Source organism: Syngnathus floridae, chromosome 19 (genome assembly GCF_059516105.1).
Source record: "Syngnathus floridae isolate MCC-2025c chromosome 19, RoL_Sflo_1.0, whole genome shotgun sequence".
Taxonomy (NCBI): Eukaryota; Metazoa; Chordata; class Actinopteri; order Syngnathiformes; family Syngnathidae; genus Syngnathus; species Syngnathus floridae.
Genome location: NC_142431.1, coordinates 2,008,974 through 2,024,932, shown reverse-complemented (window position 1 = coordinate 2,024,932; position 15,959 = coordinate 2,008,974). Strand labels below are relative to the sequence as shown.

Sequence of the window (15,959 nt, the reverse complement as noted above, 5' to 3'; positions counted from 1 at the left end):
CCTCCCCAAAAGCCCGACGAGCAAACTGTCACAACTATTTTACGACGCTCCAATTGGCTTCCTTGTTCACCTGAGGATGATCAAAATAACAGAAGCGGCAGGTAAATCTGAGAAATGAAATCGTCTCTGAAGGGTCCGCTCACAATCTATTTGGGAAAATATCATGTTGGGGGGGAGAAAAGAAAAAAAAAAAAGGAAATACCACCATTGTGGTCTTTTGTTTTATTCTGTTTGAATCAAATGTGTTCAAGCAGGGAAGGGGGGGGGGGGGGGAAACACAGTTTGTGCTGTTTGATAAAAGCTGGCTATAATGAGGCAGCATGAAACACAGCCTCCTCCTGCCCCTCGAGTTTTTTTTTTTTTGTGCGTGTGTGAAAGGAAACTCTCAAACACAAACAAAGAAAGCGAGAGAGAGAGAGCGACGCCAGCCTCCGCTGCTGGAGGGGGCTTGAAGAGCTTTCCACATTGTTTTTGATCAACTAGTGCACCTCACGTCGCCATTTTTTTTTTTATACAGAGTAGAGATGACAGTAAATAAATCTTCCATTAAATGGTACGAGAAAACTCACGGCGGCCTGTGAGTAGATTAACTTTTTAAAATTCTGCTAAAATTAGCCCTCCTTTGACGAAGCTCTACACGAGCGACGGGGAATTGTGGCATCCCGAGGCGTCACGGCTATAGCGAGACAGCACAGACATCACTCCGGGGGGGAAAAAAACACAAATATTTGCCTCGCAAATGAAGAATTCACTTAAAAGTGCGGCAGCCAAAAACTCTCCAAAGCAATTACCGCCCGCCGTCTAAGATAAGACACCCCGGGAGGCCGGAAGAAGGAAGACAACGAGGAGGGGGATGATGGTCTATTCTTAGAAACTTAAAAGGTCCCTTTGGACAGGAACACAAAGATAGATCCCCCTGGTTTTGGACAGGGATCCAAAGCTAGCTTCTCGTCAAGCAGCGAGTCAAAATAAACGAGCAACAGGTAATAATTTGTATTTTGAGAATTACTCCTAAAATGATGGTATCATTGCCTCCAGTGTGCAAAGTAAAAGCCCAAATTGGAAAGTCCAGTTAAATCAATGTGTTTTTTTTTTTTAACGAGTAAATCCTGGTTTTAATGGTCCGTGCTAGCCGGAGTAGTCGAGTAAAAATAAACGCTTCGGGGTCTTGATGAGCAAGTGGGAGTTTGCACACTCCGTTACTCATGCACAGACCAAACCTCTTTCTTTTTCTTTTTATTTGAACCGCCGCCCAACTCAACCTCGCCCTCCATGTAGCCGCTCCATCTCATTAGCTATGATAGTCAATAAAAAGCAATGAGCATTAGTAAACACTCGGAATGTTCTTCAGGAGCGCTAATGGCCTCCGACGTGCAGGCAGATACTCTCCATGTAACGTTGACAACTTCATGGATTCAAAGTCCTCCGCCCTCTGCCTTCGCTCGCTCTTCTCCGCCCCCCCCCCCCCGCCTTGTCTCATTCACTTACTTTGCCTAATTCCCATTCCACCTTTCCAACTTCCTCCATCTGCAACTCACGATGTCATCTGCGAACATCACGCTCTGCGGGGATTCCTGTCTAAGCTCATCTGTCAGCCCATCTATCAGCTTGGCAAGCAGGGGGACGCGAGGAGCCCATCCCTGACGCAATCCCATCTCCATTCCAAACTCCTCGGTCACACCCACAGTACTCTCAGACAAGCCCCGCATGCTTCTAATATGCTTTCCTCCGTTGCTGCCCTGGTTCCAAAATTTCGTCCAATGGAATCCACCCCAGTTATTTTTCTCTCTTGCTCCACCAGAACTACTTTGTTGAGCTACTTCCTGAATATTTGTAGTTCACACGATACCCGCGACCTCAATTTGGAGCTTGTGACCGCATCGGACAATCTTTTTCCCTCCGGGGCGTTCTTAAACTCTTCCTCTGCGATAACCCCGTCGTCAAGAATTCTTTCTATCTACTCCACGAGCCTCACTACCTTTTCCACCTGTACTCATAGCGACCTTCTCACTAATCACTGGTCATCTCCGACCCGTAATAGCGGAATGAAGGCAAAAAGTGTCGAAATACGGAAGGGACGATAATAATAAGAGAACCGCGTAGCTTCTATCCATCACTCCCTCAATTAACATTTGATCAGGATGGATGGTAGACTGAATTGACATTTCATTAGCGACCGGCCCGGCGTAGCATCGAGTCAGTCATGCTAATGGCCAGCGAAGTCGCCGTGCCTCTCTTTTTGATTTGTTTCACTGTTCATTATTATTTATTATTATTCATAACAACACACTGGCTCTGTCCCTGACTGCATACTTCATATCGTGGCTACGATTTAAATAAATAACACGTTTGAATGCTGTTGCAAGTCATTTCAATTGGGAACTAGCAAACAAAGCGAGCGCTAAATAACAGCTATCTACAGAGTCTAAGGAATATAAATAAAATACCAGATTTGAATAAAATACCAAATAAAGCACCAGAGCTATGCTAGTTTGCAGCAATGTGCTGTTATCATCAGGTAGGTGGATGTGGGGAAAGGAGGGGGGGGTGGGGGGGGGGCATTATAAATCAATCTATCATCTTCTGGACCCTCGACATGAGCGCCATCTTGCAAACAGTTGGCCATTTAACGCTTGGCCTGAAAGCTATTGAGTGTGAAAAGAGCTCTAATTGGCAAATCAAGGAACAACATAGGAGTGGAGACGATGGAGCTCGGCTCAATCAATGCCTCGCTGAATGGCGTGGCCGTTCTCATTCAGCCGGAGAGTGAGCGATGTCCGCCGTGACTCTCGGGGTGGCTTTGGCGGGAGGGCGGGGGTCTATGACCTTTAAACTACGCAGAAGGGATGTTACCTATGGCCCTCCCCTGGCACGGGCGATCGATGCCGGGGCGAGACCGAGGGAGATCAATGGCGGGTTTAATGTAGTCCATAGCAAACATTGGCTTTTTCAACATGGCTTCTCTCTGCACAATTGTGCAGCCTCTTTAGCAACGCGCGTGCCAAACCATTCCATTAATGAAACAAACGTCCCAATATTCCTTGATTTTTCTTTTTCAGACGTGACTTTTTGCTTTTTTACCCCGTTAAAGTCGGATGCTTTATCAAGACAAATGTCAACATTTGTCCAGACGACTGAGGCCTAGTCATGCTAAAATGTCACATTTACATTCTTTTTGCAGGGGGAGCCTCTCGAGTGAGACGTGCACATACCCTTAAGGTGGATATGCTTCGACTGATAATGCGAGCGATAACCTTCGCTTGGTTATAATGTTAAAATCCTGACCTTGAATCTGAGGAGTACATGAAATAAAATTGGCAAAAATGTACAACTTAAGATAGCAGTATTTTTCCCCAACTCGAAGTACACAACAAGATAAAATAAACATGACATTGGTTGCAATTGGAAAAAAAGCCAAGTAGTAGAAGTTTAGTTTCAAAGCTGCACTGCCCTCTAGTGGCGGATTACGTGTTCAGACATGTCTATTGTGTTCTCACCTTATTCTGAAGTTCTTGTTGGGTCTCCATGATCAACTTCTAGTGCCTTCACGGGCCTTTTTTTTCCTGGCAGCCTGATCAGTGGTGGATGGTGGCTGGTCGGTTGGGGGGGGGGGGATTTTAGGGACCCCCTTTGCTTTATTCGACCCTGTGGGAGAGGGGAAAGTGATGAACTGTTACATTTAAATGCAACTTTATTCAGAGTATTGTCCCCTTTCATATGGGGGGGAACTGTGCCATTAAGAGGGGGACAAAATACAGAAAAAAAAAAAAATTGTTGTTTCTGATTGATAGTTTGATTTACAGCACATTTCAGTTGGTGACCACAAGAGGGCAGCAAAGTATTAGGATTACCCCGACGACGCGCAAAGTGCTCCTGGCTGTCAACAAACACACATTTGGTGACCAAACTTGGAATTCATTGCATTCTAAAAGAGTCCCATGGGTTTAAACCTTCTAATTTATCCTGCAGAAGACAAACTCACACACCCAGCTGGCACTAGTTTACACATTTCGGATGTCATGCATGTTTTTTTGTTGTAAAGAAGAAACACTAACAAACTAAAGTACACATTTAACATCTTAATCTTGTTCCTCTTCAGGAAAAAAAAAAGAGCACTCTGGAGAGAGACTGAATGTCATTTATATTTTGTATACATAAGAAAAACAAAGGAGGAGGGAGGGGGCGGGTCCGAGAGGGGCTTGGGGGTTGTTTAAGGATCCTTTGATGATGCTTAAATGAAGGCTGAGGCTATTTTGGAAACATAATAACTGAAATTAAAACGCTTTTATAAATACGTAGTTTTATTTGGTGCTGTATTTCATTCCAGAGATGGTCAGAGACGGACCGAAATGGCTTTTTACGAGGCTCGGTGATGGATATAATAGTGCGCTTATCTTTATGGGCCTGGTGTCCATGCACGCATGTGAATGTGCACACGCGTGTATTGTGTGTCTACTATATCAAGAAGTGTAAAAAAAAAAAGAAGGTGGTTGTGGTGGGGGTTGCCAGAGATTAAAAAAGGGTGTGTTAAGTGTTCCCAAGGCAACCTGCTGCCGCTACTTGGTCCTTGCAAAGTGCCCCCCCCCCACCCCTTGTTTCATCTGGAGCACCTGCACGCTGTTTGCTCGGGCCACGCTGATTATTTTCATGATCTCTCGGCACACGGCAGGCTCGGATGCGTCCGACATCCCCTCCCCGCCTCATCCGTTTGGACAGCTGCGAGTGAGATCCAAGAACAAGTCGGACGTGCCAAAGAAACACAAAGAAACCTGAAGAGCAACAATCAGAGATGCTCAGTGGCCTCCGGGCTGTGGATCCCTCACCATGAGCCTAATTTAGGGAGGCTTGTCAAAACCATGGGGGGGGTCTCAGCAGGGGAAAGGTTGAAGTGAAGGCCACGGGCGGAATTACAGTCGACCTCAACCTATTTGCAGTTCAGTGAGTGAACAATGGTGCTCTTTTCAAGATGCCACAAGATGGCTCCAAAGTCCTGGCAATTATGAAAATAGCAATCGGTGTCAAGGAAGTCAAAGTAGGAGCTCAGTTGCAGGTTTGCAATTGCTATTTATTTTCTTTGCTTTTTTTTGTGGTATTACAAAAAGGAATGATATAGTCTACAAAAAGTTCTTGAACGAGCTCAGTGAATGAAATAATACAAGATGGCTCACGCATTTCCTGTTAGTTCCAATAACGTAGGAACCCGCCGCTCTCTCCTTCCTGATTCTCAGGCTGGCGAGGAAGGAACCGCCGTCTGGTCGCACGGTGCTTGCCACTTCCCCTCGGCCCCACCCTCACTCTCCTTTCTTGCCTTATTGTTGTTATTGTTGTTTTCCCTCAACGCTCTCCCACGTGGACTCACGCAAACATGGCCAAATCCCAACAAGCAACAATTTCAAAAATGTGCCCATTCTTCATCTGTTTTTATTTCATTTTTTTAATCATCTCATCCTATCCGAATGTTTTATTTTGTTTGTCTTTTCTTCTTTATGAGTCCCCGCAGAGGCGTGTGCTCTAACATGATTGAGCGGCGTGGGCCATTAGCCGCCCGCCACAACTCAAGGTAGCCAAAGCGCTGCTGCATTATTAACCAGCTGCACTTGTTTACACTCTCCCAGTATGATATGGACGCACATGTTGTTTACTCTCCGACCGTCCCCCTACCCCACCTCCAAATACGCCCCCCCCCCCCTCTCATCCAATAAGGGGGGAAAGAAGATGGCACTCGAGTTACGGGCAACAATGGTGGCATTTAATAGGAGTCGTGGTCGCTAGGCAACGGCCGCCGGACGGACTGGTGTTGGATTACTGATCGTTTCATAATTAATTAGGGATTATGAATAATTGATTGAGAAGTGTTGGGTAATTTACAGTCGTGTGTAAATGGGACCCACTTCGCTGCCCTGACCCAAGTGCGTGTGTGTGTCTTTGTTTGTACAAATTAGTGTGTAAAGTACCAAGGGACAATTTTACAAAACAGCACTTTCTGAGTGTGAGGGCTTATTTTTTTTCGTCCAATTTTTTGTGGTCATATTTTGAGCATTATTGTTTTGATTGTGTGCACAAATACCTCACGTTTGGACTTGTGCTACTCCCGATAACAAATTCCTGCCAGATGACTCAGTGCACAAATGATAGCCACAAAACATGGCGGCAACTATTCACCTCGAGTTTCTCTCGTTTCGCTTTTCCATCTTTGATATGTGAAGTTATAAAAGCACTGGATGTTGGCATGGAAACATTAATGAGGGGCGGGGGATGCGTGCGTGTGCACAATTGGAAAGAGAAGCAAAAGAAGAGAAGAGGATGGAGGTGAGAGGTAGACGAGCGGCGTGTGGGAGTTTGAGTGGGCCGCAGAGCGAGCGGGGGAGGCGGGGGAGAGAAAGCGAGGTTGGTAGGGAAGATCAGGATTGATGGAGCTGAAAGGAACCAGAAAAAAAAATCATAAAATCCAACTTGCGGCATATTAAAGACGTCTATTGTGACGCTTTTTTTTAAATGACCCAAAACTTTCCAAGAAAGTGGCGGGAGAAGAAGTCATGGAAAGAAATGGACACCATGCCGTTCAGTTTGAGCGGGAGACGCATAAAAGGTGGCGAGGGAAGCGAACAAAAAGCCGTCAAAAGAAAACAGAGGAGGCGGTTGAAAGGCGATGCAGATTAGCGGCGGTGTCGTTTTCCTCCTCCGAGGCCTTCGCCGCCGCCACCCCGAGTTTCTTAGAAATTAAAATGTTATTTTTTCCACAAATGATGAGGCCCGGTTTTAGATGAGGTTAGCAAAGGCGAAGCCAATGGGCCCGCCCGTTTACTGACGAGCTTGACAGGACGTAAAAACGGCGGACAGTTTAACGGCGGGCCTGCAGTTCGTTGCGTCTGTGTTTGTGTCTCGCCTCGACAACTTTGGAACGCGCCTCGGTGCTGGCTGGTGACCTTGCCGGAGGTCCCCGCACTTGTCCGAGGGTTAATGTTTGGGCCGCGTGACGAGCGGCAGGCAGGTTTACAAGCGGAGAGTCAGGAAGGATGTACCTGAATAAACACGCAGCTCGTCCTACCCAAAAAAAAAAAAAAAATGGAGGTAGCCGTTCTCTTTTAACGCCGTGTAAATGTTTGAGATTGCTCATTAGCATTGGTGTTGGATTTAAGAGAGGGGATACGGAGGCTCATGTAAAGTTGTGGTTGGGTTGGGGGTGCATGGGGTTAGGACCCCGGGGAGCCATCAGGGACGTGCCCTGGGAAGAGACATCATGTCACGGCGATAAAAAAAACATACACACCCTGTCAAGCGGTGGGAGGGAGAAATGGTGAGGGGAGGGGCAGGGGAGAGGAGAATGACCGCACTTCAATGAACACAGAACAGCGGACAGAAAAGAAAGCAGTGTTTAGTTTTTATCTCAGAGCAATTTATTTATTTATTTATTCATTTTTGTTATTTTTGAATATCTTACTGTTTGTAAAATTTCTCTTGTCTGTTATTTTATTATTAGTTTTTTATTTTTTAATATCTTACTGTTTGTAAAATTTCTCTTGTCTGTTATTTTATTTTTTATTTATTTTTTTATTGTTTAAATCTTTAAATCTAAGTCTGGGGGAAAAAAAAAAAGACCCCGCCCCTCCCTTTTTAAAACCGAGTCCAGCTTAAAGAGTAAGCGATGGCGTGATCACTTCCGTCGTTTCAGACGTAAACGCCTTGTGTTATATTGGCTGCGTTAAAGTGGAATGTGTGGCAAGACATGCAGGCGGATGTTAAAAATGTTTTGGATAAAAAAAAAAATAAAATGCCCCCATCAACCTTCTAACCTCTCCTCGGCCATCCCCGAGCTCAAGAAGGAAAACACACCCCTGGACTCTGTCCCACATGTGTCCCCACCACACTCTGGGACCACGATCAAAGCGTCTTCCTTTTTCTTGAGGGATCAAACGAGGTTGGAATATTTACTGCTTTGTTTGGTGCCGGCCGGGCAGTGGGTCCCCTTTCAGACAGGAAGGATGCCTCACCGGCGGTAATAAACAACAACTAATGGCCGCTCCGTCACGACATCCTGAAGATCATCTCTGAAATATCCAATCAAGGTCATTTGACACCTCGGGCTGCCTTATCGCTCGCCATAAAGCTTGATTAAGAAGCGGGACAGCAAACAAGCAAATATTTCATACTCAGCGAGCGAGCATATGGTTGCTGTTTATTGGTTGGGTTCGTTTTATAACTGTGATTAAAAAAAGACAACTAAAGTCCATTATGAAAGGGCTGAAACAGATGTTTTATGGCCCACAGGGCAGATAAAGTACAGCAGTGGGTTTTCCACAGAGCACTTAAAGCCCCAATTGACAAATAAAGCACATTTTCTCCGTTATTATTTTCGATTATCTTTGCAATCTCCAAATGAAATCAGGCTACAGAAAGATTTCATTATTTTATCGTGTTTTAAACATGACAGGGAACAATTTTGGGGCTGCGGAGTCCCGCAGGGATGCGACTCGAGTCCCCTTGCATGTTATTCCAATCGCGCTGTGAACCGTAGCATTTGTCTTCACACCCTTTATTGCAGCTTGACCACTTTTGGCAACAGGTAGTGCGAGTTTGGCTAGCATCCCCTTCCGACGGGCAATTTTAAGGACTGCTCTCTGTCCCCAGCTGCTATCTCAGCCTCACAATCCAAGTGTGAATATTCATTAAGCGTTAGCCTCGCCAGTATTTGTATTGCGGGGCCACGGGGATCTCATTAAAGCGCTCCGGGTTCCGTTTATTGCAGGCAAATATGGAATGTGTTTTTCCAAGCGTCCCTTATGAGAGCTACATCATCCATGTTGCCTCAATTAACCAAGTTTGCGCCGGAGAGAATGTTGGCTCAGACAAAAGCGAAGATCCCTCGCTGACCCTCCCCAATAATTAACTTTCTTCAACCTGGACGCTTTGGATGGCACAGAGATGCTGAGCAGTCTCGACATCCTGGTCTAGGGAACAGTTGGAGGCCCGTTTCCTGCCGACACCCCTTTCGCGGATCCAACGCCAACAAATGGCTCGTTTTAAGCCGAGCTCCTTGCCGAGTGGCGTACTTAGCAAAGAGCTTTAATTCCCGGCTATGTTTTGCCCAATCCTGTTAGTCAAACAGGGACCCCTGACTGGGCAAGAGGAGATTGGGCGCAAGGCGTACCAACAGATGGTCCAATGCCCACTTGCAAATGAAAGTGGTTGAAATAGAATCCGGAAGAAACGACATTTGGTTCATATATTTATATTTTACCATACGATTATGATGTGGATGATACGATTATTCCAGGCGGGTCGATTGGGCGTGTCTAGCACCAGGGTACAATTTCACACCATTGTGTCCCACCCGGGCCGGTTATTCTTGAGGGCATCATGGGAATGCCTTTTCCACTATGACTGAGCGACGGCTGATGATTTAAACATACTTCCTTCATGCTGGCGATTTATGGGGGGCCTGGCACGGGAAGTGGGTGTTTTTTTGTTTATCATTTTCCATTCACTGCATCAAAGATGTAAGGGAAGCCTTTGTGTTCCCCCCCCCCCAAAAACAACCTTAAACATAGGCCTCAGCTACTTATTAGATTTATGTGTCACGAGCGCCATATTTAGCAATTGTTTGATTGACAATACAATGATTTGTTTCTTTTTTGTACAACTGTTTACGCCCCACCCGTCGGGTTCTTCAAGTCAACATCATTGCAGCACGTTTAAAATAGCCGCATTAATTTTTTAGATTTATTTTCTAATATATTTGATCTTCAAAGATTATTAATAATATAATAGAAATAATAAATATTCAAATATATTAGAATATTATAAAAAATAATAATATTAAAATACAAATGATTTGGCTTTCACAAAAATAGATATTTGACGCCATTTTCCACACCACACACAGGCTTCGCTCGGCTGATGTTACACAGCTGGCCGCCGCTACCGCCGCGGGATACCCGACGCTGCCGCTGATGGATGTACAAGTGTAACATGACGGCTCCCTCCTTTCATTGGACATCCGGCGGATTGCATCCAGACACACGCCGATAAAAGCGACTGGGTTACACACACGCGCACACGCGCGCGTGCTCACACTCGCTGCAAACACGCATCCTTCATGCATACTTTTATATGAGCTTCTTTGTCAGGCGAGCCATTATGGGAGCGATGGCGATCACTTTCCTACTTGGCATCAAGTATTAATCTTGACTAAACCTGCCGGTCAAGGTCCATTAGGGAGAATACTTGCTTATTTTCAGGGATGGGAAGTAACAAGGCACAAATCCTCGCATTGAATGAGCCAAGTACAAATATTTTTGAATTTTCACAAGTTGCATTTATCATTTTTTGCACTATTCTTCTGTTTAAGTACATGGAGGGGTTTGGGGGGTGCCCACCACCTGCTCCATTTCACACATTGTGTCACACCTTAGGGGCCTCATGCCATCCCGCAACGCAATAATTACTCCGCCACACGTTTGGATGCCATCAAATGGGGGGGGGGGAGCCCGGCTGTTGCCATGGCCACCATCACTCAGCAGACTTTGGAAGAGAGATGGCGTTGAGGTCCGTGATTGGCTACGGGAGGATTTGGACCAACGGATACTGTCGTTATGCAAGCGCGGCATCCGAATAGGCATGTGCTACTCGCCAAGTGAGAAAGTTGTCAGCGGAAAAGAGGAACGGGTATTTCTTCTCTCAGTTGCATTCCACTAGCTCGGTTCGAAAACAAACGTGAAGTGGAGAGAAGCCGTTCAAGTCTATCAGGCCATCAAAGGAGGAGGAAAACATTTCAATCATCAAGCACAAACACGCTGCTCCGTTCAGATACCAGAAGCAAACTAATGTGAAACGGAAAGCGCCAAAGAACTTGCAGATACTGTACTGGGTCACTAATGGGGACCAGAGGTCTGCCTCGGACGTGATGCTGGCCAGAGGGACCAGACGGCCGAAGAGTGATCCGGAGGGGTGGTGCTCATTAATGAGCCGCTCTAATCGTGCAATAAAAGGTCCAATTTTATCGACCGGCAAGAAGAAAGCCAAATGGGCACAAGTCCGCAGATGTGTCTCGACCCGGCAACATCTGCAAGCCATTCGCTTAAAAAGCACTTTTGGGGATGAAAAGATGCTTGCTTGGGCCAAAGGCGGATTTGAAGGGAGTTACTATGACAAGGCGTCATCTGCTGTCATCTAAGTTTGCTTGCATTCAATTTTTGAACGCAAAAAAAAAAATCCCTAGTAGTGATTATTTCCAAAATTCCTGAGATAAACCTCATGTGGAGAGCCCTCTTGGAATTTCCCCCCCTTTGCAACACCAATGCGGATAAAACTGTCAACGTACAATCAAATAGAATCAAATTCGCCAAGAAAACGTCCGCACGGAGCAAATGTGATTTCTCCGTACCTAATAAAGTGTCCCGCACACCGCTCCTGAACTTTGCTCCCAGTAGTAAAAAAAAAAAAATGGCCGTGTGAATTAGCTGCTCGGGATAATTGGCCTGGACGTGAACGGAGCGGGGGTGATGCGTGGCAGATGTATAGTGATTAACGCGGCCTGCATGCCCAGGCAAGGAGGACATTAGCAAAGCAAACAGCGTCTAGGGCAGCTGCCGTCAAGGGACCGGCTTATCGGGGTCCTTGGAACTCATGCTCAATTAGTGTGCGCCGGCGTGGTCACCTCCGTATTTATTGCTTCGGGGCGAAGGGGGGTGAGGTTTCTTCAGCCTCGACGTGGCAGCTTGTGATTGACAGCTGCAGCCATTGCCGTGACCCAGATGCTCTCCGTAATAAATCACATTTATAACAAAATATAAGCTGGTCGAGAGTTCACCGAGGGTTTTAATCGGCAGGGACCCGGCCGGCGCTAACCCCGTGAACTTGCACTTGACATGCACGTTGGCACACAGTCGCCATTCTGACGTCCATTGTGGCCCGCTCTGTCATTACGGCTGAACAAACAATGGTCCGAATGAGCGCTGCCACTCTAAACAAGGGCCCAACAAAAGGCAGTCACATCCCCGGCCGGAGCGAAAGAGAGCGCAAGTCGGAGCTGTAAATCATGCGGCGACCAGTCAAGTAAAGTTCATTTGCACACGCAGACGCTCTAAATCACGCCACAGTGGCGACCCGTGTCATTTGGCACCTTTGCCATGACCTCACCGTGAGGTCTCGCCAAGGGCCGCATTGTACTTTTTTAAGATAAGTCTATTAATGGAATTGAATGATTTAATACTTATTGTAAGTCACGGCGGGGAGAAAAAAAGTTCCAGAAGATTAATGGGATTTTAATTAATTTCAACAAGCGGATTGATATGCGAATAAATTCAGTTACTACAAAGTATATTGTACGTTTACAGAGAACAGCTGTACCTAATGAAATGACCAGAGGATTGTATACTACAGCTAGTCGCTAGTTGGTGGAGTTAAGCACGAGGCTAGCTTAAAATGCCGATCAGAAATTGCTGTTAACGTTGTTCAACTGTTTTTAAAGAAACTGCATCAGGCATTTGGCAAAAACAGAAGACAAAAAAAAGAAAACGGTGTCTAGTATTCTGTATTTCAACACGCCTAACCTCAGAGGTAACAACACAAACACAGCAATTTACGACTATTTCCACGAGTCAGTGTTTTGCAAACAATTCGCACGAGCAGGTGCGTACGTTAGCGTAAAAAAAGTTGCTCGAACACCATTAACCCCAAACACGTAATGCTAATTAGTGTCGCTTTGTTAGAGAACTCGCAAATGGAATTTTTTTGCTAACAACTTTGTCTCGTTAGTAAGTTAGCTTAGCTTTAGCCTAGCATGAGACTACAATTTGTATAATGCTATTAGATCTTTGAGTGAGTCATGCTAGTTTGACATTTTGGCAAAAATTCAATTAGATAGCTTTAGTTCAACATTTGATGCCGTCTCGCTAATCCACTATTTTTGCAAGCAAAGGCAAAGTGGTGCCGTAACGTTCCATTTCCGACGGAGATGCTATTAAATTTCCTTGATGGAGCAACAAAGAGCACCTTGGCTGTAAAGCCAAGGCTAAAGTGGAACAATGTGTATCCCATAAGAGACAACCTTGCACAACACACACATTCAAAATGTGCCGCTGTGACAAAACGCACATAAAAACAACATTCGCTAAGTCGAGGGAGGAAAACGGCACGACATTATCAACATCCGTGGAGAGTCGTCCAAAGTGAAACGCTAATAAATGCCATGTGCAATTTTTATCTTTTAGTTGTGGCCTTTCCTGGGAGAACACACATTTGGGACGTATAGCAATATAATTCCAATATTTAAAACCACCGGTGTGCTCAATATGTCAAAGCGAAGTAGAGCAAAAAATAACAAGAAATAAAAAGACTACGTTTTTCCTTCTTGTTGAATTAACTGGTTGCTGTATAAAATTTATGCAAAAAAAATTATAATTTTAGTGAGAGGTTTGGAGGGTACAGAATAAGTATTTGGCCACACTTTGTTCAACTGCTACTGGTTAGCGACCACCCGCTTGCCAAATAGTGAGCCGCATTGAGCGCCACTTCACAGTGATAAAAAAATTCTCTTTGGTGCCGCCAATCAACACTTTGAGCCGTGGGAACCAGCAAGATGCCTTTCTGTACGTTTTTCAGACCGATTGTGAAGCATACTGTTGTTTTAAGATAAATGTCAGACGTTTCTGCTGGCTCAGCGTGTCGTGGTGCCAAGTCGGCGCGTCACGTTTCACCTCCTCCTTTGGGTCAGGTACCCACTTCTAAATATCACTGTGGGGTGTGCAAGGAAAAAGAAAAGTCAAGTTGGGTTTAAAAGGCCCTCGGGGAGCGAGAAGCAGGCATTAAGAATAATTTCTTACGAGGAGGAATATTGACCCACAAAGGCGCGTAATTCCTCGAGTCTGCAGGATCAAACGATATTTAAAAAGCACCTGGACATCGTACAGAGATTTCCATGTGTGTTTTTTTTTTTTTTACAATGCCAAGCACTTCAAGGGTGCTGGGAAAGGTCCATGCAAGTCCACTCCGTCATTATTGTCTGCATGTGCGGCCACCCCATTGTGCCCACTACCCCCCCCCCTCCCCCACTAATGGCTTCAACAGAAGGCGAGCCACTTGAAATAAAAGAATAGTATTTCCGGCCCAGAAAAGAGGCATCGGTGAGCTCACTAAATTCACCTGGGAAAAGCGTGTAAAAAAAAAAAATGACAGCTGCAAGAAGCCATGACGGGCTTTTTTTTTTTATAGTCAACCAACTAAACCATCAAGTGCGGTTTGTGACCCCGACTGCAATTTCCTATGAGGAAAACAAAATTGAAAATTGCCTTGGCTCAAAGTGCTTGTTGAATTTACACACCTCGGCTTTCTAGGAGACCCCTGAAGCGATGTTTTGGAGAAAAATAACTGGGGGTCAAACCATTTTGTGGTCACTGACAACAAGCTGCAGCTTTTCTACTCACTGCTCAGATGTTAGTGTACAACACACATGTAGTATATACAAAATGTCAGCTTTTAGTCATCACAAAAGTTTCTACTCTTATTTTTAATTCATTGTGTTGTGGTCCGTTGGTCCCCGGAGGTCGGGGGGGGGGGGGGGGGGGGGGGGGGGGGGGGGGGGTCACGTCGTCAGGCAGATAAGGCCAACAATGCGCGCAGGAGAACGCGGCCGGCAGCTAGCGAGTGCAAAACGTGCGTGTGATATTTTGATAAGGCGACATGTAAACTATTTGGACTGTTCTCGGTAAACACGCCAGTTACCCAAAACGACCGCCTGTGCCGTTGACGAGGACCGGCGGAAGAGACGCCGATGTCAAATAGTCGAGCGACCCAGTTGGTAGCTAGCCCACGACGCTAAGCTAGCATTCAGCCCCTGCACTACATATTAAAATTCATAATGCTTCTTTATGCCAAAAAATGTGTGTTATTCCAGCCCATCTTTCTAGAGTCATCTCATGAGAATTTTGGACGCTGGTAGTTACTCCCTGATTGCTCTTTGGCCTGTGATGTACATGTTTGTGTGTGCGTGTTTTTCTTCTCCGCTCAAAAACCTAAATTGAGACAATCACCAGGCGAGCTGTCATTCTTCCAGCCACTGGAATGTCGGGGAAAACCTCCTTCACATTTCGGAGTCGGAGGGAGTTGAGGGTCGTCGGAGACTTCAGGACTGGGGCCATTATCGATGCTTAATATTAGCGGAAGGGACGGAAAGCCATGGCGAGCGGCTAGCTCGGCGCTAACGTAAACAAAATGTTTTGCCGTCTCATTCGAGCGTGCAAGGCGTTGCTTGAGTTAACTCCAAGCACGCGGCAAAACACACTCCAGATGGCACCGGCGATAAACACCCGCGACAAGATCCTACATGCGGGACAACCAGATGCACGTTGAAAAATGTCAATCAAAACTACACGTCCACGTTTCATTTTAAATGAAAGCAGAGACATTCACGATTTGCGTAAAATGCCTCGTTCTTCGCCGTGTCCGAGCTGACATCTCGGGAATGACGGCAAGAAAAGAATGTCATATATTTTCTGAGCAAGCGTCACATGTAGAATTCGAGCTAATTGATCGGCAAACCTCGCCTGCTGTGATGTTGTGTGAGGCCATGTGTTATATGTACTATATGATGGAGGAGCTGCCTTCCTCCCACCAGATCAAACTCTGGCCAATGTCACACTTGTGCCTCAGGGAGAAAATAACCCTGGGAACCGAAGCCCCCTCCCCTCGCCCCGATGAGAAAAATACAAACAGGACAGACCCTCGGAATCAACTCGATTTATAAGCTGAAGGGTCCGATTAAATGCACACCATCTCCAAACCCAAAGCCGCGGAGAAAGGCAATTATCATCACTGCAACTGTGCTCGAAATGATCCCTCTTTTTTTTTTCTAAGCTGTTTGAGGATCTCAAGAGTTCACTCTCGCAGTCCATTAAGGGCACAAGCCATTTAGCAAACAAATGGCGGCAAACCATGGCCCCCATGACGGAAGGAAACTGCAC

General features: G+C 45.8%; 1 protein-coding gene across 4 annotated transcripts in view; it reads right to left on the bottom strand.

The window, feature by feature from the left end:
- otofa (otoferlin a) overlaps positions 1–15,959 on the bottom strand; it is a 127,755-nt gene that overhangs the window by 86,843 nt on the left and 24,953 nt on the right. For all 4 annotated transcript variants that reach the window (XM_088362072.1, XM_088362075.1, XM_088362073.1 and 1 more), the window contains exon 5: positions 3,498–3,645. The gene's annotated coding sequence lies outside the window, so the exon portion shown is untranslated. The remainder of the gene's footprint in view (positions 1–3,497; positions 3,646–15,959) is intronic.